The following is a 24,420-nucleotide window of genomic DNA, read 5'->3' as shown; positions in this document are numbered from 1 at the left end:
GCCAAAAGAGTACTAGGATATGGCCACGTTTTAAAAGCGTGGCCATAATGAAACCCTGTTGCCACGCTTTTGAAACGTCTCTCTTTTTCTCTATGGCCACGCTTTTGAAGCGTGGCAGAAAAAAATGTGGCTGTTTCTCTAATAAATGGCCACCTTTTCAAAAGCGTGGCCGTTGACCCTTTTCGCCACGTTTTTGAAGCGTGGCCAGAAAAAATGTGGCCAAATCTCTATTCAATCGCCACCCTCACAAAAGCGTGGCCATTGACCACTTTTGGCCACGCTTTTAAAGCGTGGCAAAAAAAAAGCGTGGCCATAGGCCATTTTTCTTGTAGTGCTAGCAAATTAAAGAGAAGATGAAGAGAAGAAGAATTTCACTATTATCAATCCATCAAGTACAACAGAGCTCCCTCTTTCAATGAGAGGGAAGTTAGCTACTCATAGCTCAAAAAGTACTCAAAAGTGAAGTGTAAAAGTGGATCTAAAACTGACTGCTTAACCCCCTCTTCAGTACTCCTTGGGGGTATTTATACTACTCCTAGTAAAATAAAAGAATTACAAAAGTGAAAAAGGAAAATTACATTTTGGAGGGAAAAGAAAACACTCAATAAGCGTGACTTCCCAGCTGGCGTGTGGCTGGCGCTTTACTGGCGTGTCACGTGCCCTTCATTTTTAGCTTGGTGTGCCACGCCCAATCCTTCAAGTGTCACACTCATCTCTCTATCAACCTTGGCGTGCCACACCTTCGAACTCAAGTGGCGCGCCTCTTGCCTTTTTCCACCTTTCTTTGCCTCTGGAAACTTGAACTGGCGTGCCACGCCCAGGGTCTAGCGTGCCATGCCCTTGCTCTATGCTTGGCTAAGCTTCTTTGGAAAGTTGCACTAGCGTGGCACACCCAAGGTCTGGCGTGCCACACCCCTTTTGTGAGTGAGTGGTTCCTCTGTTTGGCGTGCCACGCCACGAACTCAAGTGGCACGCCCCAATGCTTCTTTGCTCTCTGAATGACACTGGCGTGCCACGCCTGGGGTTCAAGTGGCACGCCCAAGTGAAGAAAAGTGAGTGGCATGCCACGCCTTCGATATCAAGTGGCACGCCCTATGTAATTGGCCTCCTTCATCTTCTCTGGAAACTTATACCAGCGTGCCACGCCCATGATCTTGTCTTAGTTCCAGTAGTTGGCGTGCCACGCCTCAGCCTTCAAGTGGCACGCCATAGTGAAATGCTAAGGTTGGCGTGCCATGCCTTCGATACCAAGTGGCACGCCCAGTCCTTTTTGCATTGGCGTGCCACGCCTGGTTGCTCAAGTGGCACGCCCAAGTGAGAATGAGGAGTTGGCGTGCCACGCCTTCATCTTCAAGTGGCACGCCCAGTCTTCAATTGCCTTCAGCCCCTTCTCTGGATTGTTGTACCAGCGTGCCACGCCATGTTGTTCAAGTGGCACACCCATGGATTTGTGAACTCTTCAAGCTTGGCGTGCCACGCCTGGGTTCTCAAGTGGCACGCCCAAGTGGCTTCTTGGAGCTGGCGTGCCACGCCTTCGACACCAAGTGGCATGCCATAGTGGAGGTTCTTCTTGGAATGGTGAGTTGGCATGCCACTCCCCTTTGCTCAAGTGGCACGCCCATAGTAGTTGGTGGGTCAGGCGTGCCACGCCCAATTTGGCGTGCCACGCCCCTTTTGTGTCCTCCATTTGTAGTTCTCTGGAAAAATGTATTAGCGTGCCACGCCTAGTCCCTGGCATGCCACGCCCTCATGCATGCTTGGACTTCTTCTCTGGACTTTAGTACTGGCGTGCCACGCCTAGTTCCTGGCGTACCATGCCAGTGCATTTTTGTGTCGTTTGCTCCCAAGTGGCACGCCAATTTCACACGCCCAGCTTCTTGTTTGTCTTCTACTCATTTTTGATGCCTTTTTCACCTGAAATTCAGCACAACTCATCTCAAAGTAGTGTACCATAATATTCATCAAATAATGCATCAATTGTACTGATCAAATGAGATTTATGCTCTTTTATAGTCTTCTTTATGCAAGAAAGAAGGGTAGATGATGCAAGTCATCACAACACCAAACTTAAGCTTTGCTTGTCCCAAGCAAATCAATGTGAGTAAGCCTTTATAACTTGAGGCCTTGGCTTTGAGTAATTTCAATACAACTAAGAGTAAGACTAAGTAATCAACACATGTATGAATGTTTTAATGTCATGGAAAACTCTTGGATCCTTGAGGGTTCTTTCAGGTATAGGCTTTAGGGGTCCTTTCTATTGATTGTCACCTTGAAGTAGTAAGGATTGTTTTGCTTTCTTGACCACGACTCTAAATGTTTTGTCTCAAGACAACCCTTTAATTAGGCTTTTAATTAGCACTCCCGAACCAGTTGGTTTTAGGGTACTAGGTGTTGAGACACCCCTAAGAATTTACTTCCCCAGGTCTCTTCTTGACACATCTTCACCACAAGCATCTACTAAGATCTTTAGTTCTTTTTGAGCCTTTTAATGTTTCTTTTTTTCTATCCGAGTAGTTGATGCTCAGAGCCTTGGGCCTTTATTGCTTACTACCTCTTGGTTCTATGGATATTCAAGGAACACCCTTTAACCTTCCCTTGTTATACCTTCTAGGACTAGTTCCTCTCCATGACTCAATTTCTTTTTTATTTCATCCAAGGTTCTACACTTAGTTTCTTATTTCTTAGTTTGTTTCATATTCTCTATTGGCCTTGGTCTCTCTTGATGTTTTTGCACAACTCATAGTAACTCTTAAGGAGACAAGCTCTACTTTTATTTATGTTGAAATAAAGACTTGAAATACATGGCATTTTCTTTCTTGTAAAAAAAACTCATAAAGACTTCAAACAGGAATTAAAACTAAGCATAAAAAATAAACTATCCTAGCATGATTATTTATTCAAAAAGTAAATAAAGCAAAAGCTTAAACAAGATTTCAGAATTTAGAAAATGTCAACCATGGAACTCAACAACCTTGAGCAGCTTCATCTTTTGTTCATTGGCCCCTTCCCCTTGTCCTTCTTCTTGGAGGGGAGGAGCCACCTTCATCTGGCTTGGAGGAACCTTCTTGTGCTTTGGCATCCTTGGGCTTCCAAAATCCTGCCCTCCTCATATAATTCCTTTCATCTTCCTTATGTTTGGCTAGGATTTCCTCTTGTGTTGCACTTAGCTCTTCCATTCCTTGCATGAAGGTTGGGTATCCTGGCTTTAGAGCGACCACGGCGTTACACAAGTGATTCAGCTTTGCTTGTGTATTGATGTCATACTGCCTCCTGGATATGGTTCTGGCATCATAGAGATGTCTAAATTTGGCCAAGTTCCTCTGTTGCCATTTGCGTTGCTCTACTATTTTGTCCAGTGCACTTCGCACCTCTCCCAAGTCAAATTGTTCTTGCTGTTCCTTCCTCATATGCTCCCAGTTCCCTTGGAGTTGTTGAATGTTTTGGTTAACTTGGCTCCATTATTGTTGATGAGTTTCTTTGAGTTGATTGACATCTTCCCTCAGGTGGTGTAGGTCTCCCTTCATTTGGTGTACATCTCCTTGCAATTGTTATGATGCCAGGGCATTTTGGCCAGTTTCACTGACCTTTTTTTTACTGTTTTTAGGGTAATTTCATGCATTTCCTTAGGAAATAAGCTAGTTTTGGGTAGATATTCACTTACATCTTGATTCAAGCATACATTGTGCACTTTACATGATTTCATGAGGATTTTTCATGAATTTAAGGACAAATTGAATGTTGCATTTCCCATGATTTGGACTAGAACTTTGATGCACTTTATTGCTTGATTTTAGGACAAAGGAAGCAAAGAAGAACCACATTAGTGGCTACGTTTGTTACACTAACGTTAACACTAACGTGGAATGGGAGTAACTTGCAAAGTTAATAAGAAAAGTAATTGCCAATAACGCTCTCGAAGCCATCATTGCCCATGTTAAGAGTCACGTTAACTAAGTTAACGTGAACTCTAACGTGGAAGAAAGGAAATGGAGCCAACGTTAGTGACACTTAACATTATCACTAACGTTGGACCAAGCTCATAAGTGGCCACGTTAGTTGCCACGTTAACTTAGTTAACGTGGCCTCTAACGTTAAGAAGTAAAGGGGAAGCCAACGTTAGTGACATTCAACTTTGTCACTAACGTTGGCCAAGTCACAATAAGCCACGTTAACTTCCACGTTAACCTAGTTAACGTGGAAGCTAACGTGAGGAGACAAAGTGGTCGACAACGTTAGTGACACCAAACATTGTCACTAACGTTGGAAGGAACCCACACAAGCCCCAACAAGCCACGTTAACTCCCATGTTAACTTAGTTAACGTGAAGAAGAAGGGAGGTGATCGCCAACGTTAGTGACACCCAACATTGTCACTAACGTTGGAATTAGCCCACATAAGCCACTATGAGCCACGTTAACTCCCACTTTAACTTAGTTAACGTGGAAGCTAACGTGGATAAGGGAATGATGAGCCAACGTTAGTGACACTCAACTTTGTCACTAACGTTGGAGATGGCTAGCATGGCAACGTTAGAAGCCACGCTAACCTAGTTAACGTGGACTCTAACGTGAGAAATAGGGGCACATTGGAACATTAGTGACAATGGTAAGTGTCACTAACATTCTCGAAGGTTGGCAAGCCTACGTTAAAAGAGCCACGTTAACTAAGTTATTGTGGACTCTAACGTAGGGAAGGGGGAGACTTCTCAACGTTACTGGGAAAGGTAAGTCCCAATAACGTGTGCGAAGAGCAAAGAGGCAACGTTAGTGGCAACGTTTGTGCCACTAACGTTGACGTTAACGTGGCTCTTACTTTGGTGAGGAACGTTAGTGAAAAAGGTGATTGTCACTAACGTTCTAGAACCCATATTTTCACTGAACGTTAACACCACTAACGCCCTTAGCTAAAGTCTCTGCCCACTTCACATTTTCTCTCTGCAAGTAAAGCCAAGCCCAATGAAGAAGAGAACTGCTTCAAACTCAAGATCCAAAGGCCCATACCCAAGACTTGAAGAGCCAACTAGAAGAACAGAAGAGTAGTATATATAGGAGTAACTTTGAATTAAAATGGGAGTTGGAAAATATAGGGAGCCTCTGGGCATAGAATTACTCTCTGTATTTTACTTTCTCTGCACTTCTAGAATATTCCTCTAACTAAAGTTGCTTGATCAATCAATCCCTGTGGGATTCGACCTCACTCTATTGTGAGTTTTTACTTGACGACAAATTCGGTACACTTGCCGAAGGAAATTTGTTGCTAGACAAGTTTTCCGTGCAACATGTTCCCAGTTGAATCCCTCTGGAAATTGCTGATATTGGTATTGTGGTGGTGGTTGAAGTGCCAAGAATTGAGGTTGCTCTTCTGCCTCTTCCTCTTCTTGTTGTTGTTGTTGTGGTTCATGGGCATGAGCTTTTCGTTCTCTGGCCCTGTTGAGTGGGTGAACAGCTACCACCTTGGCCATCTTTTTGGCAGTTATGAACTTGTCTTACTTCACAAGCACCTCATCAATGATCTTTTCAACTCCAGCCTCATCACATAGCCTTTGTATAATGCTGGGGAATGCCAACCTTGTGTTGTCACTGGTGCTTTTCAGTACTTTGTTGATGTTGTTGTCAATCATCTCCCCCACGTTGATATTCTCTCCTTTCATGATGTTGTAGATGAGCACAGCTCTCTCCTTGGTCACCTCTGAAGTGTTGGATGTGGGAATTAGGGACCTCCTCACAAATTCTAGCCACCCTCTAGCTTCGGGGCTCAAATCTCTTCTCCTCGATTGATTTGGTATCCCATCCTTATCATTTATCCAACGCACATGCATCATACAAATTTCATTCAGGATCTCCTCAAACCCAGGGTCTTGTTGCTTCATTCTTTCTTCATAGCTCCAAGTGGAGCATGTCCTCTTCACCATTAGCATTCTTTCTATGCTAGAGGGGCTGTAGTCGATGGACTTCCCCCTTACATAGCAAATGTAGCCATATTGTTGCCCTGGTTGAGGTACTGCGTTAGCATAGAATTCCCTCACCAAGCTCTCTACCACTTTCCTTGGTGGGTTGCATAGAAGTGACCAACCCCTGTTGTTGATCTCAATATTGATTTCAATATGCTCATTCCTCCCTAGTTGAAAGCCAACTTCTGGAATGATCTTCCTCTCACTCACCCAACCATAGAATTGATTTTGGTTGAATGCAGATAGGAACTTGTAGTCATTGAAAGAGCTTGAGGATCCAGAGGTTGGTTCCTTGATTTTTCTTTTCTTTGAGGCTAAGCTTTTTGGTGGTGCCATTAGGTTGAGAGAGTGTGTATGGGATTGTGAAAAAAATGTGTGGGGGTTGCAAGAAAGAGCAAACAAAACAATGTTTTGCTCCAACACCAAACTTAGGACTTGATTGTCCCAATCAAGAAAAAAGAAGAAAGAAATAAGGGAAAAAGATGGTAAAAGATGGTAAGAGAAAGGAAGGTGACGGTGTATGCTCTTCGTGTGTGATTTGGGGTTGTGGAAGTAGGAGAGGAGATGGGGAGGTGAGGCTTTAATAATGGGTGAATGGTGTGGTACGAAGGGTGAAAATTGAAAAGGGTTAAATGTTTTCCCACTTGGGGAGTGGCGCCTAGCGTGGGAAGAGGTGCCAACTCTTTTCTCACATGTCTTCTGCGTTTGTTGAGTTCCAAAGTGCAAGTACACTTTGACTTCCTTGCTTTGTGAGTTGTTTACCATATGGGCCCCATCTTTTCTCCTGAAATTGAAACTGAACCCATTAGTAATGACAAAAGAACCCATTCACATTCTTTCTCATCAAGAGTGATTTCGATTGCAACTGATCGGTGTCCCTTGAGACACCAGACTTAATTCTTTGGTATCTTAATAAATTAGTTTCATTATTGTGTATTTAATGTGTTCATAAGAATGGAGTAATCATCAATCTTTTCGTTTTCTTTTGATTCCAATTCCTCTGAACTCATTAAACCACGTTCATGTTCTTACCCAGAGCATTAAGTGTTTTCAAATTAGGTGACTTGGGCTGCTAGGTGATCCTTGGTGGTGGCCACACCAAACTTAGCAGTTTAGCTACTTCTCAGCCCATTCACTCATCATGATTTATGCCTTCATCAAGTTGTAGTTCAAAAATAGAAAGAAATAAAAGAGTGTAAAGAAAATCTAGCTACCAAAGCTAATATCAAACTTTCTAACCTACAATTATAAACTAATCCTAATTTGATACTGTAACCTCAAAGTGAGACTGAAAATTAAACTATCTAGAGCAATAGATTTTAAACTACTCTAAGAAAGGTAATTAAATCAAAAAGGATAAAGTGTTGGGGTGCCTCCCAACTAGCGCTTCTTTATTGTCATTAGCTTGACATTCCTTCATCTTCAGCTGAGCTTGTAGCTCACTCTCTGCTCCTCTAAGGAGCCTCCCAAGTAGTGCTTGAGTCTATGGCCATTGACAATAAAAGTTCTCTGAGTCTTGTCCTCCATGAGCTCCACATGACCATAAGGAAACACCTTGAGTATGGTGAAAGGTCCTGACCATCGAGACTTAAGTTTCCCAGGGAAGAACTTGAGTCTTGAGTTGTAGAGTAACACCTTCTGTCCTTCAGTGAACTCCCTTCTTGCTATCTTTTGGTCATGCCACCTTTTTGTGTTCTCTTTATAGCTTTTTGCATTCTCATATGCTTGATTTCTAAACTCCTCCAGCTCATTGAGTTGCATTAATCTCTTTTCTCCAGCAACTTGTTCATCATAGTTTAACATTTTTAGAGCCCAAAATGCTCTATGCTCAAGTTCAAATGGTAAGTGACAAGCCTTGCCATATACCAATTGGTATGGAGACATCCCAATGAGAGTCTTATAGGCTGTTTTGTAGGCCCATAGTGCATCATCCAGTTTCGTAGACCAATCCTTTCTTGAGCTTCCAACAGTTTTTTCAAGAGAAGCTAAAGCACAAAACTCTGGAGAAGACCTAACAGAAATTTTCGAAAAAGAAGTAGTTATGGCAGCCGAAAATAACAATAATGGTGGAGATGCAAGGAAGATGCTTGGTGACTTTACTGCACCCTCTTCTGACTTCCATGGAAGAAGCATCTCAATTTCTGCAATTGGAGCAAACAACTTTGAGCTTAAGCCTCAATTAGTTTCTCTAATGCAACAGAATTGCAAGTTTCATGGACTTCCATTGGAAGATCCTCATTAGTTCTTAGCTGAATTCTTGCAAATCTCTGACACTGTTAAGACCAATGGGGTTAATCCTGAGGTCTACAGACTTATACTTTTCCCATTTGCTGTAAAAGACAGAGCTAGGATATGGTTGGACTCACAACTTAAAGAAAGCCTGAACTCTTGGAAAAAGTTGGTCAATGCTTTCTTGGCCAAATTCTTTCCACCTCAAAAGTTGAGCAAGCTTAGAGTGGAAGTCCAAACCTTCTGACAGAAGGAAGGTGAATCCCTCTATGAAGCTTGGGAAAGATACAAGCAATTGATCAGAAGGTGTCCTTCTGACATGCTTTCAGAATGGAGCATCCTATGTCACTACAAGAAAACCAGGATTTTGCTACGCTTTTAAAGCGTGGCGAAAAGTTGAAAAAAGCGTAGCGATAGCTTTTCGCCACGCTTTTTGAGCTACCGGCACGCTTTTGAAAGGGTCACAACTGCTAGCGTGCCGGTTGCTCTATCGCCACGCTTTTGGTGACCTATGGCCACGCTTTTTTTGTCACCACGCTTTTATCTATTGCCACGCTTTTAAGCGTGGTCGTATGTGAAAGATATCGGTACGCTTTTAAAGCGTGCCAATAGCTGGAGATACGGCTACGCTTTTAAAGCGTGCCAACAACGAGAGATATCGCTACGCTTTTAAAGCGTGCCAGTAGCAAGAGATATGGCTACGCTTTTAAAGCGTGCCAATAGCAAGAGATATGGCTACGCTTTTAAAGCGTAGCTATTGATAACTGTTGTACAATATGGCTATGCTTTTAAAGCGTAGCTATAACTTTGTTCAAGTTCTATTGTTCTTTTTCTAATCTTTGTAATAAAATCTTATAAAATTCATAGATAATTGTAAAAGTTATACAATGACCATTAATTTTAAATCAACTAATCCAATCTTTATAAACTTGTCACCAAATATAGTGTGATTGATCACATGACATGCTCTAACAAAATACCAAAAATCAAAATCATTACAACAACTATTACATTATCTACTTCCTTTACATATTTTTACATAAGAGAAAAAATTTTAGAATCAGTAGGAAGTTACAAAAGAGACCACTAGTTTTTACTGAAACAAAAAAACACTACTAGTACCCAAGCTAACGAAGATTCTAAGCAAGCTACCATCCTTGAATTACATATTACTAATCCAGGAGCCATCATTTCAATCCACCTGGATCATATACCAAACGCAATGCCATGCAGCTCTTGAGAAAACAGGAGCCATCATTTCAATCCACCTGAAGAAAATAGATAATCTTCCTTCAAGTCTAGGAAAGTAAAGAGAAAGCTAATTGAATTACTTATTACCGAAACTTTACATGGTACAAGGAGGAGCAGTGCTGCTTAAATCACAACCTCCAATTTTGTATGTCCTTCTGCAAGCACAACAACTAAAAGTATGTAAGAACATGATTGTGAGTATATGCATCTTCAAAAGATTTTCGTTAAGCTATGCTTTTCTTCTATTTAATTTTCTCTATTTACACTAGAATAGTTATCTATAACTTATTTCAATTAACTCTAGAATTCGTTCATATCTTCTCACTTACTGCACTCAAGAGTAGTTCTCTCTCCACAAATCATATCTTAAGGAGAATAATACACAAATGTATGAAGCTGCCAACACTTATTTTAATTTTAAATTTAAGAAAATGAAAGACATGTACTTACAGTGAGAACTAGACCAATTGTCAAGTCTTCTAGCTTTTCTCTCTCAGCAAGACCTTTCAATTTGGATACCAAGGAAGTCGAAACCCAGTTCTAAGCACAGTAAGTAACTGAAAAATCTCCAGAGCTGGTTGTAAAATCTCCACAGCAAGACCTTTCAGAAAGTTGAGGATCAAGTGCTGGTTGTGAAATCTCCAGCCCTTCACTTTTAATGATAGATATATAACTGAAAAATCATTTGAGAATCATTAAGATTTTGTAACATTATAGGAGTGCCCATTAAAAAATAAATAAAACAGAAGTAATCTCCACCAATTTTGTTTTTAATTAAACAATCTAAGAGCATCAAACTATATTTTTTCTAATTTTCAGAAATCAGAGATGGTTTTCAACATTCTTATCTGGGTGGAACTCTTAAACTCCAAGGTCCTCACGCCAAAGGAAAATTTTCTCATCCTAAAACAAAAATCTGGGTGTAAGGAAACATAATACACATCTAAGACAATAAATAACAATTCCTAAAATAGAATCCACAAATTAGGTGGCTAAATTTTCTAAAGTGCATTATTCACTAGGCCTTGTGAACCTTTTCCACATATGCCTGCAACCAAAAGCACAGGAATTGTAAGACAATCTAGAAAGGCTAATTGTAAGCAATTACTCATTTTTCATCAATTCTGGGACAACCCAACTTTGACAAGAGAGAATATCTAAAAGCACAATAGCAGATGTAGATTAAGAAACTAACACAAATATCCATAGCAGAACACAATATTAACCAAAAGGCTGCACTTTCATCAAAGATTATAGTCAAACTTAAGGGCAGAATTAATTGGGTTGCAACAAGCTGATGGAATTCTTAAACTCCAAGTTTCTAGTCATGTTTACCTCCTTTTGATAAAGTATAAGCAAGTCAGGCATACTGTAAAGAAATGAAAAGTAACTAAGACTATTATATCATGATACATGTTTCATGCCATTGAAGTGTCAATTAAAAAGATTATGTAAGCTATATCAATAACTTCAAACACAAACAATAAAGAATAAAAATGCATCTATAAGGAGAGGACAAACTTTTAAAAGATATCTATCCAAATCCTCCCATATCAGTATATGGTGGTAATCTTGCCCAACTCAAACAGAGCAGGGTATCTCCAAAATGATTTCAATTTTAATTCTGGACACTTGCCTAAGTATCTTGGCCTCATATATGAGCACATTTATTAAAGAGCTTAATTTTAATGTCCTGTAAAAATTTTATATTATCATATTCACTCAGTTATTCATGACTGACTGAAACTTACAACTTGTCTCCGCTGATGATGCTTCTTCCTTACGGCAGGAATATCCCATAGAGGTCACGTTTCAAAGCTCGAAGTACTGGACACTATACCAGCAGGTAATGCCTCGCTTCCCCTAGGCCTGCACTGGTTCTACTAAACAGGATAAACAAATATAAGCACCAAAGTTTTGAACATCTAGAATAATAGAACAATGAATATGACTCATCCAGGAAAAAAACAATCAATCAGTAAAATATTATATATAACTTAGTGGATTAAGAATGAAGGCACGGTAAGAGAATGAACCTTGCTGTGTTCTGTTTAGACCAACTAGACAAAACTTCCTCACTTTCAACTTAATATAAGGCTACATAAACAGCTCAACTAGTCATATTATAAAGCCAAATCAAAGATTAATACTAAAGCAAACAAAATAGTACAAATTGAAGTAATCATGAACTAATTTGAAATACTAACAGTGCTAGAACTCCAACACAATCTTAGGGAACAAGCTCGGCGATAAGCTCCGGAAGAGGGGTCACCTGATGATGCATGTCATTATTTGGCTTGTACTTCTTTCCTTTCTTGGATTTGTTGGAAAGAAATCGAGGCGAGAAGCATGCCGGTTGGATGCAGTCTGGCTGTATTAAACAAGTCGGTTCGGCGCAAGAAGGCTGAATGCAGTATCCTGAGGTCTTCGTAGATGATCCCAAGCAAAAGTAAATACTCTAAAGCAAGGAGAACTTCTGCCACATAAAACCTGCATTCAAAGATTCATCAACTTATAAATAGAGTGATCATTAAAGATATAACTAGAAACCAATACACCAGCAAAATTAATCTATTTGTCATTAGTTCGATACATGTTTCAATAATGAGAAATTAACATATCAAGCAAGCTGTCAGAGAGGCCAATTAATTGGTATATGAGTTCTTCATTTTTTATCATTTGTCAACAAAAAGAATTTGTTTGTACTATTATCCATTCATGTATTGCCACAATAACATGATCTGGAAACTGTAAAACTTTCACGAAAAGCAACAATCGATTAAAACTGAACTCTAATGGAATCAGAATGTAACAATTCTGGGAAAACAGAAAGCATAGAGATAGAGTAATCAACTAACCATAAAGGCAATAAGTAAAATAAAGAGGAACATATCCATGAGTTTTTTCAACAATAAGGCCATAAGAAAACAAATCAACTTGGTTAGTTATAAAACTAGCAAACCATGTTTCGCTACAAATAGGGACTGGAGTGATTAGAGGTACATCAAAAACCCCAACTGTGGAACAATTGAGTTCATAAATCTAATACAGAATCAGCTAATATCGGGTTTGCTAGTGACTTATCAACACTAGTACCACACTCACTAATTTCAGTATAGGTGAAACTTTGTTTAGCTTCCCAGTATAGGCCCATGAACATAATTCCGAGATGGTCTTAAGGGAGGCCGCGTAGGACGAGGAGTCCCGGATGTAGAAGGAGGATCATGCTGCTGTGCAACAGAAACTGAATTCTGAACCTCTGATAAAGATTTTACTACTCCATTTGCAGGTGACTCCATGAAGAAATTATGAACACAAAAGCTTGAAATTGAAATTTCAACTCAGCTCAGTGAATTAATCAATATCTGATCATCCAAAAAGCCCTTTAATTACAGAATCTCATGCACACCATTAAAACGTAAATCAATGATTATGCTGATGGAAATAACAGACATTATTAATATGCAAACACGGAATGAAATTTGAACAAGCAAAAAACAAAAAGAAAGCATGGCATAATCTTCAAGAATAACACATTCAGTGGAAAAATCACTCCAAATGGAACTTTACATCATAAAGCACAATCAACTCAACAACTTCATCAAGCAGAAAGAAAAACACAAAGGGGTTCCAGAGACAGTAAAAGGTTCAAGGTTTTTTTACATGTTTCCCAAGAACCCACTCATCATTCAGAACCAACAACACTTATATGAACAAAAACACAACTTTATCAGACAAATGTGAGAATATGATATCGCATTGAAATTTTCGAGGCCCAGAAAATTCCAAAAAAGTGGAAGAGAAACGAGTAGAGAGATGGTGATGAAGAGGCAAACCAGCGCAGTGTCACCGTCGTCATCCCGGCGAGAAAACGCGCCGTCAAAAATTCACGCCAAAACCATCGGCTGCATGTCTGGCATTCTCCACCTCATCTCCCGCTCCAATAGCCGCCGCCAACGCCGCTTTCTCACCTTCGGTCCGTTTCACATTCTCCTGTAAAACACCAAAATCCTTTTCATTCTTTGCTAAATTTTCGATCGTTCACATAACTAATCGTTTCTTTTTCTTTTTTAATTCACCTCATTATCAGGTAACAAGAAGAATCCTAAGAATAATTCTTCTTCCGCCTTTTCCTCTATCGCCGCCGGAGAAATATCAAAAGAGGAGAAGACTTCCGAAGTTGCTGCCAGCCAGAAATCGATATCGCCGTGCGAGGTGCCAAGAAGCTCGACGTTACCCGCGGAGATTCGCCAGTCTCGTACGACAAAGCCTCAATTGCCGACCGCAGAGAGTCGCTCGGCGGCTTTGGTGGCGAGGTTGATGGGACTGGACGAAGCACCGGAAGCTGCGTCGGCGGAATCGGTGGTAGAGAAGAGACAACAGCTTCTCGGAGCGCTACAACGATGTGATGAGGACTTGAAGGCGCTGAAGAAGATTATCGAGGTGGTTCAGTTGACGGATCCACTGCCATGGTGGGAGTTTCGGAAGAGAGAGTGACGACGGAGGCATTGCGAGGGCTGGGGTTCTTCATGGAGGGCTGCGGTTCTTCGAAGCTTTTAGGGTTCTGGGTTCTTTGAAGGAGAAAGGGGGTTCTTTAATTTCATATATTGTTATTTGAAGAGAATTATTTATGAAACAATGGGTCAATTGCTAACTTCTGGTTCTGGGTTCTTTGAAGAGAAAAAGGGGGTTCTTTCATTTCGAATAATGTAGGAGAGAACGCAGCGTTTTGATTTATAAAGGAACGCAGCGTTTTACTTTTGGAAAGACTTTTTGGCCACGCTTTTGAAGCGTGCCAAAAGAGTTGTAGGAAACGGCCACGCTTTTAAAATGTCACTAAAACAAAACTTTGTCGCTGCACTTTAAAAGCGTGCCTGTTTCTCCCTATGGCTACGTTTTTTAAGCGTGGCAAAAAAAAGCGTAGCCAAATCTCGAATCAATTGCTACCCTCATAAAAGCGTGGCCATAGACTCTTTTCGCCACGCTTTTTAAGCGTAGCAAAAAAAATGTAGCCAAATCTCTAATCAATCGCCACCCTCATAAAAGCGTGGCCATTGACTACTTTAGGCCACGCTTTTAAAGCGTGGCAAGAAAAAAGCGTGGCCATAGGCCTTTTTTCTTGTAGTGTGTATATTCTATGATGGTCTGTTTAAATTGTCCAAGATGTCATTGGATCACTCTGCTAGTGTATCTCTTCATCTGAAAAAGACGCTTGCAGAAGCCCAGGAACTCATTGAGATGGTTGCAAATAACCCGTTCATGTATACTTCTGAAAAAATTTTGTGAATAATGGGATGACTCAGAAGAAAAGAGTTCTTGTGATTGATACTCTGAATGCCATATTGGCTCAAAATAAAATATTGACTCAGTAAGTCAATATAATCTCTCAGAGTCTGACTGGAATGCAAGCTACATCCTGCAGTACTAAAGAAGCCTCTTCTGAAGAAGAAGCCTGATAAACCCATATTTTATGATATATTTTGTGCTTAGTTTGAGTGATTTATTCATTCCTTCACCCACTTATTCATATTAATTGCATGGTTTTACTTCTCCTTCCTTATTATGTGATGTATGTGAAAAAACATGTTTCCTATGCTTTAAAATTAATTATTTTAATTACCTTTATTTCCATTCGATGCCGTGATTAGTGTTCTGAGTAGTTTCAGATCCTCTAAGGCAGGAATGACTTAAAGGATGGAAGGAAAACATACAAAAATGGAAGGAAAGTGCAAAACGGAGTTCTGAAGAAACTGGCATCCACGCGATCGCATGGACGACGCGATCGCGTGCCAAGCGCGAATCAACAGCGACGCGGCCGCATGACTAACGCGACTGCGTGCCTTAATCAAAACGCATATGACGCGGTCACATGACTGAAGCGACCGCGTGGCAAGGAAAAGCTCCAAATGACGCGACCGCGTGACCCACGCGGACGCGTGACAGAGGCCACGCACCAGAAAATGCAGAAAACGCTCATAGCGAATTCTGAAACCCTTTTTGGCCCAAATCCAAGTTCAGAAGGCATAGACCAGAGGTTATGAAGTGAGGGAATGCATCCATTCAGAGAGAGCTCACCAATTTTTACTTTCCATGATTTAGATTTAGTTTTGGGAGAGGTTCTCTCCTCTCTCTTTAGGATTAGGATTTAGATTTAGGATTTTTATTCACTTTCAGGATTATCTCTTTTGATCAGGTTCAATATTCCTTTTATTTACTTTTGCAACCTACTTTATGAATCCTTTCATGTTACAGATTACTCTTTTATTAATGTTATTTGAGGTATTTCAGTTTAATATTGATTTCTCTTATCTATGCTATTGTTGCTTTTACTCTGAAGACATTTTTATTCCAAGTAGATTTATTTTTCTCCTTTTGGTCTTAGTTAAGAAATCAGTAACTCAGGAATTATCAAACTCAAATGTGATTCGAAGATCAAACCAATTAATCCCTTGACCTTCCTTTATCTTAGTAAAGGTTAACAAAGTGGAATTAAGATTCAACCATCATCATCGTTGAATAGGATAGCTAGGATAGGACCTCTAATTTCTCATACCTTGCCAAAAGTTTATTTACAGTTATTTATCTATTTTTAATTGCCATTTAATTTACTCGTCATTAAATTACTTGTTCCTCATTCTTGAAACCCCAATTTTACAATCCTCATAACCAATAATAAGAACATACTTCCCTACAGTTCCTTGAGAAGACGACCCGAGGTTTGAATACTTCGGTTATCAATTTTTAAGGGGTTTGTTACTTGTGACAACCAAAACGTTTGTAAGAAAGGTTGATTGCTTGGTTTAGTAACTATACTCACAACGAGAGTTTACCATAACCTCTAAACCATCAATCTTCAGTTCTTCAAAATGGCGCCGTTGCCGGGAACTGCTAACGTGTGCTTTATTATTGGTTATTGTAAATATTTTCCTTTTACTTGTTTATTTATTTTTGTTTTTCCTTTTTAATTTTATTTGATATTATGAATTCTCACCCCTCTCGCTTTGAGTTTGGGTCTAACTTTGTTGAAGGAAATAGAAGTTACAGCAGGAATATGCATCAAGGTCAAACCAATCAAGGATGGATGGAGCCAAGAGGATCTAATCAACCTTTCAGGCAACAACACCCTCCAAGATATCATGGACAGCGACCATTCTACAATGCATGCCCAGCTGAAAGATATGGTGGACAACCTTGTAACTACCAACAAGTCCCACCCCGTGCCTATAGACCATCCTCTCAACATAACCTCGAACCACCACACTCACAAGCTTCTCTTCACCATTCGCCACCGTATGATCCTTTCCTACCCCAGTTCCAATCCAATCACCCCCAAGCACCACCACTTTCCTATGTTTCATGTCCAAATCCATCACCCCGAGAATCAGAGATTCGCCTCAAGGCAACAGTAAATAAACTTCAAACAACCATTCGACAACTGGAGCAAGCAGTAATTCAATTAGCTTCTAGACGCGCGAACATTCAAGGACCAACCACAGCCCCATGTGGACAATCTAATGAAGAGCGTAGCATGAAGGAAATACTAGAGACTCCAGTGGACAAGATAGAGCATGAATTCGTACTAGAACAAGTAGAAGAAGCTGTCATTGTACAAGAAGACGAGATGGTTGAAGATCTAGGATACACTGAACCTCCATGGGAATCCAGAGTTGAGGAGACCTCCGTCAAGGACGTTACAGTTGATGCTAAGGAGGATAGAGCACAATCCCCAAGGCAAGTCGTTTATGAAGAACTAGACGGAATAACCCAGGACACAAATTCCCTTGATGATGATAGTCACAAGTCAAACTCTCTTAGTAATGAACTTGCATCCGCAAGTGAATTCTCTGAGATCGAAGAATCTTCCCCAAACGAATACGAAGATGATCCAGAGGTGGATTTCTCTCAACCTCCGATCTATGACTCGAGTGATGAGGAAGACATAGAAGACTTTGACCAGGATACAGATGCATTTGAAGAATCTTGCGAAGAAGTGGAGGAATTCACAGAAGAGCACAAGGGAGTAGAACTTACAGAACCACCAGAAACACCTACCCCAAGGCCATTACCACCTAATACAAGCTTCAAGTGGGTACAATCCTTAACCTTTAACTTTACTTATTCACTTGAATATGGTTTACTTGAAACAGATGGCCAGCTTAGAGCCCTCTGCGGCTTTAAGAGTAAGAGGGAAATGGCTCGTACTCAGAGTTGGTGTACAAGGTTCAATAAGGTTCCACGCTTCAAATCGAAGTGCACGGATTGGTATCATGCTCAATTGAATGGATCTCGAAAAACGTTTGGTCACTATGGTGGGAATCTACTTTCTAAACCGCCCGGATGGAAAAATATAGATAAAGACAGAGGCGGATTTAAAAACAAGGCTTGGGATCATGGATTCTATTCTGACATTCGTCACCCCGGGAGCCTGAGACTCTGTTTGAAGCTGCTCAGAAGCTTTACATGCCTAGTTTGGGACCCCGGAGGCTATTGGCATTCCAAGCATTGGTGGAGATTTTTGGATGAATTTAAGCATAAGCCGCCATAGCAGGAAGCTCTTCCAATGTCCAACTTAAGGACTTTAACTAAAAGTGCTAGGTGGGAGACAACCCACCATGGTATGATCATTCCTTTTGCAATTTTAATTTTATTTAGTTTTGCTTGTTTTTAAATTTTATTTTTATTTTATTGAACCTGGAATCATGCATAGCATTCACATTAAGCATTGCATTCTGCATACTGCATTATGCATTCTACAAAAAAAAAAAAGAGTGGTGCGCGATGCGACCGCATGATCCATGCGATCGCATCGATGGCAAAATATACTTCCAATGCGACCGCGTCCTCCACGTTGCCGCGTGACCTGGAAATCAGCATAAGGATCCAACGTCCAGAAAGTTGGCCTGGAATCGTGCGGCCATTGTGTGTCTAGCACAAAATGGCCCACGCGATCGCATGCCCCATGCGATCGCGTCACTTGCACACAATCAATCCCACGCAATCGCGTGAGTGACGCGATCGCGTCGCATGAATTGCACAAATCCCAAAAGAAGACAGAGAGTTGGGCTGGAACGACGCTGGATTCGTGCGTTTAGCACAAATTCCAGCGATGCGATCGCATGCCCCAGGCGATCGCGTCCTACCCCCTTTTATCCCTTCCATGCGATCGCGCGACCCACGCGATCGCGTCACCCCCCATTTCGCACCAGCCACGCGACCGCGTGCCCCACGCGGCCGCGTGGATTCAAATTTATAACCCCCCAGGTCACGCGAAACCCTATTAGCGCGCCCCCCTGAACCCCCTCCCCTCCCTTATCTCTTCTCCAATCCAACCACCACCACCCAGTCACCACCATCGCCACCCCCAGACGCCGCCGACCTCCCAGACGCCGCCGCCACCTTTCCCCCCTTCCTCCCTCCCCTTCTTTCTCCTTCTTTCTTCCTCTTCCACCCCTCTCAGCCACTGCTCCTCTGCGCACCACCACCCACCGCCGCCACCCGTCCCAGCCGCGCCCCCCATCCACTAGCACCACCACCCCTTCCCCTATCCCCCTATCCCCCATTACCCTTTTTTCCCCTTGCCCCGAACAGCCGCGCCGCCGTCCCCACCACCGCCAGCTACCGCACCAAACGCCATCACCACCACCGCCAGCCACCTTTCTGCCCAATCTCATTCTACGGCCTTCCAGGTTCTGCAAAACGTCACCCTTTTATCTTTTCGTAGTTAGTTCATACTTTTCTGTTTATGTTCCTGTCTAGGCTAGTTAGATATGCATGCTGTAGTGGATTTTAGGTTGTTAGGTAGCCTAGGATGTGGTTAGTGGATTTAGGTCTGTTTATTTACGCTGTTCATGTTTATTGCTTTATGTTTTCGCAATCCTGCTGCTGCTGTAATGTTAGTTCATATGTTGTACTCTCCTGTATATTGCTGCTCTTTACATTGATTTTTCATGATTATATTCCTTATATGTAACTGCAAGCTTTAATTTTAATTCATATGAACTATTTAATTGCTGTTTATTTTCCGGGACAGTCCAATTTTTAGCCGGAATGCTGCCCAAATTTCTGTAAAATATTTTCCTTCATGTCTTAGTTTTGGCATTTTCAACTGTGCTTTCCTTATATTTCACCAAACCAATTCATGAATGCGTAGGCATGCATTCTTATTTTCTTTGATCTCCTGGTTCTAAATTGCAATTTTGATGTTTGATTCTATTTTTTGTTATTTCTATATCTATCTGAATCATCATCCACTTGTTTTCCTTGTTTGGTTTTGAGTTACTTATCGCTTCTAATTGTGAATGCTTGTTACTTAAAAAAAAAAAAACTTATCCTTATGCCACTTACCTTAACCCATTTTTCACTAACTCGCTAATTCTAATTTTCTGACACTCTTTTTCAATTCTAACCAAACTCACCTTTTAAAAATCTCTTTTCTGGTTTTTCACTTTCTTTTAACTTTCTAACCATGGCATACTGATAATTTTTCCTACTTAACATGCCTTCTATTACATTTTGGATTGTGAATTCTTCCTTTCAAACTTTTCACTCCTATACAATCCTTAATGCACTTTCACTTAACTCATTTACCTCATTCTAATTCTCCTTTGCCACTTTGTGTTTCTTTTGACTATTTGCCTATTTGTTTTCCTATTTTTATTATATCCTGTTTTTCTGTTTTTCAGGATGTCAGATTCCCAGAGAAAGGGAAAAGGAAAGGCTACCACTGGCAAACGTAAAAGAGGAGAATCATCTTTGTCTATCATAGATCTCATGCATGATGCCTCCTGGCGGGAGAAAAACTTCACCCTGCAGGAGAAGGCCGACCAGCTACTTCCCATCACTGATCCGATTAAATTTGCAAACCGATACTGTGAGCTTAAGTATCCGGTGTTTGCAACCTCCAGGAACCTATACCTGGAGAGAACTTTGAAGATCCCAGAAGAACTCCAGCAGTACACCTCTGATCAAATGAAACAAAGAGGTTGGTTCTTCCTGGAGAGACCTCTGACTAAGGTCAATGCATCTTGGGTTAGGGAATTCTACTGCAACTACTTCAAAACTTCCCTAGATGCAGTGAACCTCAGAGGAAAGCAGATTCTGGTTACTGAGGAGGCGATAGAAGATGTTCTGAAACTTCTGCCTAAGACTGATCAGACAGATGGTTATCAGAAAGCTGAGGAGGATATGCACTATATGCGATTTGACTGGGATGCAGTAAAGGCGAGGATCACCCTTGACCCGACAGTTCCTTGGATCATGGGTCAGAACACCACCATGCCCAAGGGGATCAAGCGGATTTACCTAAACGATGAGGCTCGGCTATGGCATCAGATATTCAGCAACTACATTATGCCGAGTACTCACGAGACTGAGATATGAGCCGCTATGATCACTCTCCTTTGGTGTGTGATGGAGGGTAAAGACCTGTACCTGCCACGCTTTATCCGGCACTATATGGCCAGGGTCCACGTCCGAGGCACTCTTCCCTTTCCCTATCTGGTTACACAGCTGGGCCGTCGAGCTGCCGTACCATGGGAGGATGCTGATGAGAGGCCACCTGCTGCAGAGTGCAAGAAGATTATCCTGCACAGCAGGAACTTTCTGGCCTTGGGCTACAGACCTCCATTCCTGACTGCCACTGCTGAGACAGCCACACCTTCTGCCGGCCCCTCTTCCTCTACAGCTACACCTTCCACCACCACTGCACCTCCACCTGCCCCATAGCCCATCTATCATCTAGTGCACCGCCTGTTTCGACGGCTTGACCAGATGGAGCATCACAACAAGCGACGCTATGAGCACCTGAAGCTGATAATACGCTCTGGTGACATCCCCTCCGAGCTTGACACAACATCCGAGGCATCTGAGGAGGAGGCGGATGATCCTGAGGCTGAGACCCATCCCCAGGGAGAGACAGAGCAGGCAGGCACAGAGCAGGCTGCACCACAGGCAGAGGTTCCACATCAGATTCAGGCTGCAGATCCTGAGATCCCTATCCAGATAGCACCTCCTCTGCAGCAGCTGTAATAACCCTGATTTTTGAGTACGCGAGATCTTTTCTAAAGGCACGGATTTCTCCGGAAGATCAGTAAAGAGAACACCTCTTCTATATCAACAACTATCTTGATCCTCATTGTCATTATGTAATCCTTAAGCTAGAACCTCTTCTGAGGCAAGCTCGATAACGCAATCACGAAGAACCTAGTTTTTGAACCGTACCGGTTAGGAGTTTTAATTCTGATTTTTGTAAGTAGTCTCAGTTTGACGAACCGGACTCGATTCATGAGAGAATAGAGATAATAGTATAATATTAGTATTATATTAGTATTAGAAAATGCTTGAATGACATTATAAGGTTACCTGGTCTATTTTTGTTAAAAACAGAAAATCGGTTTAACCAGATTTACGGTTTACTGGTGCAGCTTAGCACCAACACTCTCTGATGAATTTAGCAATGCTAAGGCCTCATTATACATGTACTATTCTCATAATAAATATGGTACTAGTGTCATTTATGCTAGTAGCTCAGAAAATAATTTTTAGAGATGTTTTTACAAGTGTTCCGATACATCTAGTTTTAGTAGTTATACACCTGAGATATTTTAATATTATTTTAATCCACCTCCAAGCCAACCAATCACAACTCACCTTACACCCCCAAGACCTCCAAGGCTGTCTCATTTCATCATTTTGGCCGAAAATAACAAGAGAGAAAAGAGAGAAACTTTCATGAACACTTAATCTTCAAAGCTTGATTTCTTCTGAACTAAAACTCAAATCAAAAGTCCGATTTCACCAAAATGATCCTCTCTTCTTCCTCTACATAAACATGTGACTTATCAAGGTTGGAAATAAGGTTAGATGGCTGTCTCCCTCCCTCTTCAATTCGGTTTTCAAGGAAAACCATGCAAAACATGTGTTTTCTTGATGTTCTTCCTTAGGAATCATGCTTAACTTGACTTGAGGGCCAAGAAACATGAATTTTCAGCAAGTCTAAGGTGAGATATCTCTTCCTAACATACTGAGTGAGATTTGGTCAGTTGAGAGTTTTTGGATTTAAAGTTGTTTTTGATGTGATTTAGGAGGAAAAAGTGCTTAAGGACCACCTGAAAGTCTAACCGAATTTGGAGCAGCAAATCAAGGTAGGGTGTAACGAAATTAATCTTGATTATTTGTGTTTGAGTTGTGTGAATGTTGTATGATTTGGCTGTGCTAAAAAATGGTTGCATATATGATTGATTCTTGGTGAAAATTTGGTGAAATTTTGATGAAATTTGATGAAATTCAAGCTATGAATGTGTGTTCTTGTGGCTGCTGAAAAAACGAACCCTAGAGCTTAAATTGAGGTTCAATTTGTGTTGAAATCATGTAGAAAATATGGGGTTTTAGTGGCTGCTAATTTATTATGAATTTTGGTAAAAATCGGTTGTTGAAAAGACTGAAAAACGGGTAAAAACAGAGAAAGAATTTGAAGAACTTACGAAGAACACGAAGAACACTTTGAGTGTGGTGAAGAACATTGAAGAACACCTTTTAGATCTTAGAAAGGGCAAGGAAGTAATTATTTTGGTGTTTGAGGGGTTATTTGGTAATTTCTAAAAGTTAGGGTGGTAAAAGTAGAAATATTAAAAGTTACGGGTGGTAAAAAGTGAATTTTAAAGGTTAAAAGTAAAAGTAAGTTTATTTTCGAAAATTTAATGATAAAATCATAAAAAATTAATAAAATATTAAATAATAATATTTAATTAAAAATAATATTTTAATAAAAATAATAAAATAATACAGAAAAGGCAGTTTTCTGTAAAAGCTTTAGAAAGACAACTTTAAGCACAGAATCTCATAATTACTTTCATAAAACACTTAGGGAGTGGTAAAAACATATTAGTGAGGCAAAGATAAATAAAAGATAAAAAGTTGAAGAAAAGATAAAAATCGAAGAAAAAGTCTGTAAAATTTTAATGACAGAAAAACAGACAGAGACTAGTGAACGAACTAGGGCAACATAGTTAGTCCTGAAATTACGAATAGGTTAGGTATAATATGAAAAGTTAAACTGTTTCAGTATAGACTTAATGAACGTATACTTGGGACAGGCTAACTATTCATATCGAATTTTACATAAGCTTTAAATACATATGTTATGAAGAGAAATCAAAGCAGAGTAAAGAAACACAGAGAACAAAGTAACCAGAGAAAAGTAGAAAGATACAGAGAAAAGAGTAATTAGAGCAGAGTAAAAAGACAAAGAGAAAAGAGTAATGTGATAAAGAGAAATGGTTTGAGTTACGATGTTGTAAAAGTAAAAGCTGTAAAGTTTGTATAGCATGATTGAACAGAGAAAGAAAGAGGTACTGCATAAGAATGTGAAAGTGATGATGATAATGAGAATGATTATGTGATTATCTGCTGCGTGAAGGCAGTCAGATAGATGGTGGTACGACCACTGAGAGTGCTTTCCTGGGATACTTAGCTATAATGCTATTCTGTAAGTCAGAGGACTCTTACAGAGGTATCGAGAACACACGACTAGCATATACTCCTGTAAGTCAAAGGACTCTTACAGTGAGAGTGTGTGTGTATGCTCCTGTAAGTCAAAGGACTCTTACAGTGAGAGTGTGTGTATGCTCCTGTAAGTCAAAGGACTCTTACAGAGAGTGTGTTGGGCAGATACACTACAAGAAAAAAGGCCTGTCGGCACCCTTTTTTTTTGCCACGCTTTTAAAGCGTGCCCAAAAGTGGTCTATGGGCACGCTTTTGCGAGGGTGGCCACTGATTTGTGATTTGGCCACGCTTTCTTTTGTCACGTTTGAAAAGCGTGGCCATAGAAAGAAATCGGCACGCTTTTATTAGGGTGGCCACTTATTTGAAATTTGGCCACGCTTTCTTATTGCCACGCTTGAAAAACGTACCCATAGAGAGAAATCGGCACGCTTTTACGAGAGTGGCAACTGATTTGATATTTGGCCACGCTTTTTTTTTGCCACGCTTAA

At 40.7% G+C, this 24,420-nt stretch overlaps 1 long non-coding RNA gene and 1 other non-coding gene across 18 annotated transcripts; both read right to left on the bottom strand.

Moving 5' to 3' along the window:
• Nucleotides 1-8,396: 8,396 nt before the first annotated feature.
• LOC112731125 (small nucleolar RNA R71) lies at nt 8,397-8,504 on the bottom strand. Its single transcript, XR_003166916.1, has one exon. It is a non-coding gene; the product is annotated as a small nucleolar RNA R71 (small nucleolar RNA).
• Nucleotides 8,505-9,077: 573 nt separating this feature from the next.
• On the bottom strand, nt 9,078-14,141 carry LOC140177040 (uncharacterized). Of its 17 annotated transcripts, none has more exons than XR_011868543.1 (9): nt 13,510-14,141; nt 13,267-13,423; nt 12,536-12,660; nt 11,638-11,920; nt 11,467-11,527; nt 11,182-11,313; nt 9,881-10,103; nt 9,529-9,585; nt 9,078-9,447 (listed from the first exon to the last, which is right to left on the bottom strand). It is a non-coding gene; the product is annotated as an uncharacterized lncRNA (long non-coding RNA). The 17 variants fall into 17 exon arrangements; XR_011868546.1 differs by having other exon boundaries at nt 11,182-11,310; nt 11,703-11,920; XR_011868532.1 differs by having other exon boundaries at nt 12,536-12,795; nt 13,510-14,139.
• Nucleotides 14,142-24,420: the final 10,279 nt, after the last annotated feature.

Source organism: Arachis hypogaea, chromosome 12, assembly GCF_003086295.3.
Source record: "Arachis hypogaea cultivar Tifrunner chromosome 12, arahy.Tifrunner.gnm2.J5K5, whole genome shotgun sequence".
Taxonomy (NCBI): Eukaryota; Viridiplantae; Streptophyta; class Magnoliopsida; order Fabales; family Fabaceae; genus Arachis; species Arachis hypogaea.
Note: the sequence above shows the minus strand (reverse complement) of the source record. Positions and strands in the feature narration are given on the sequence as shown.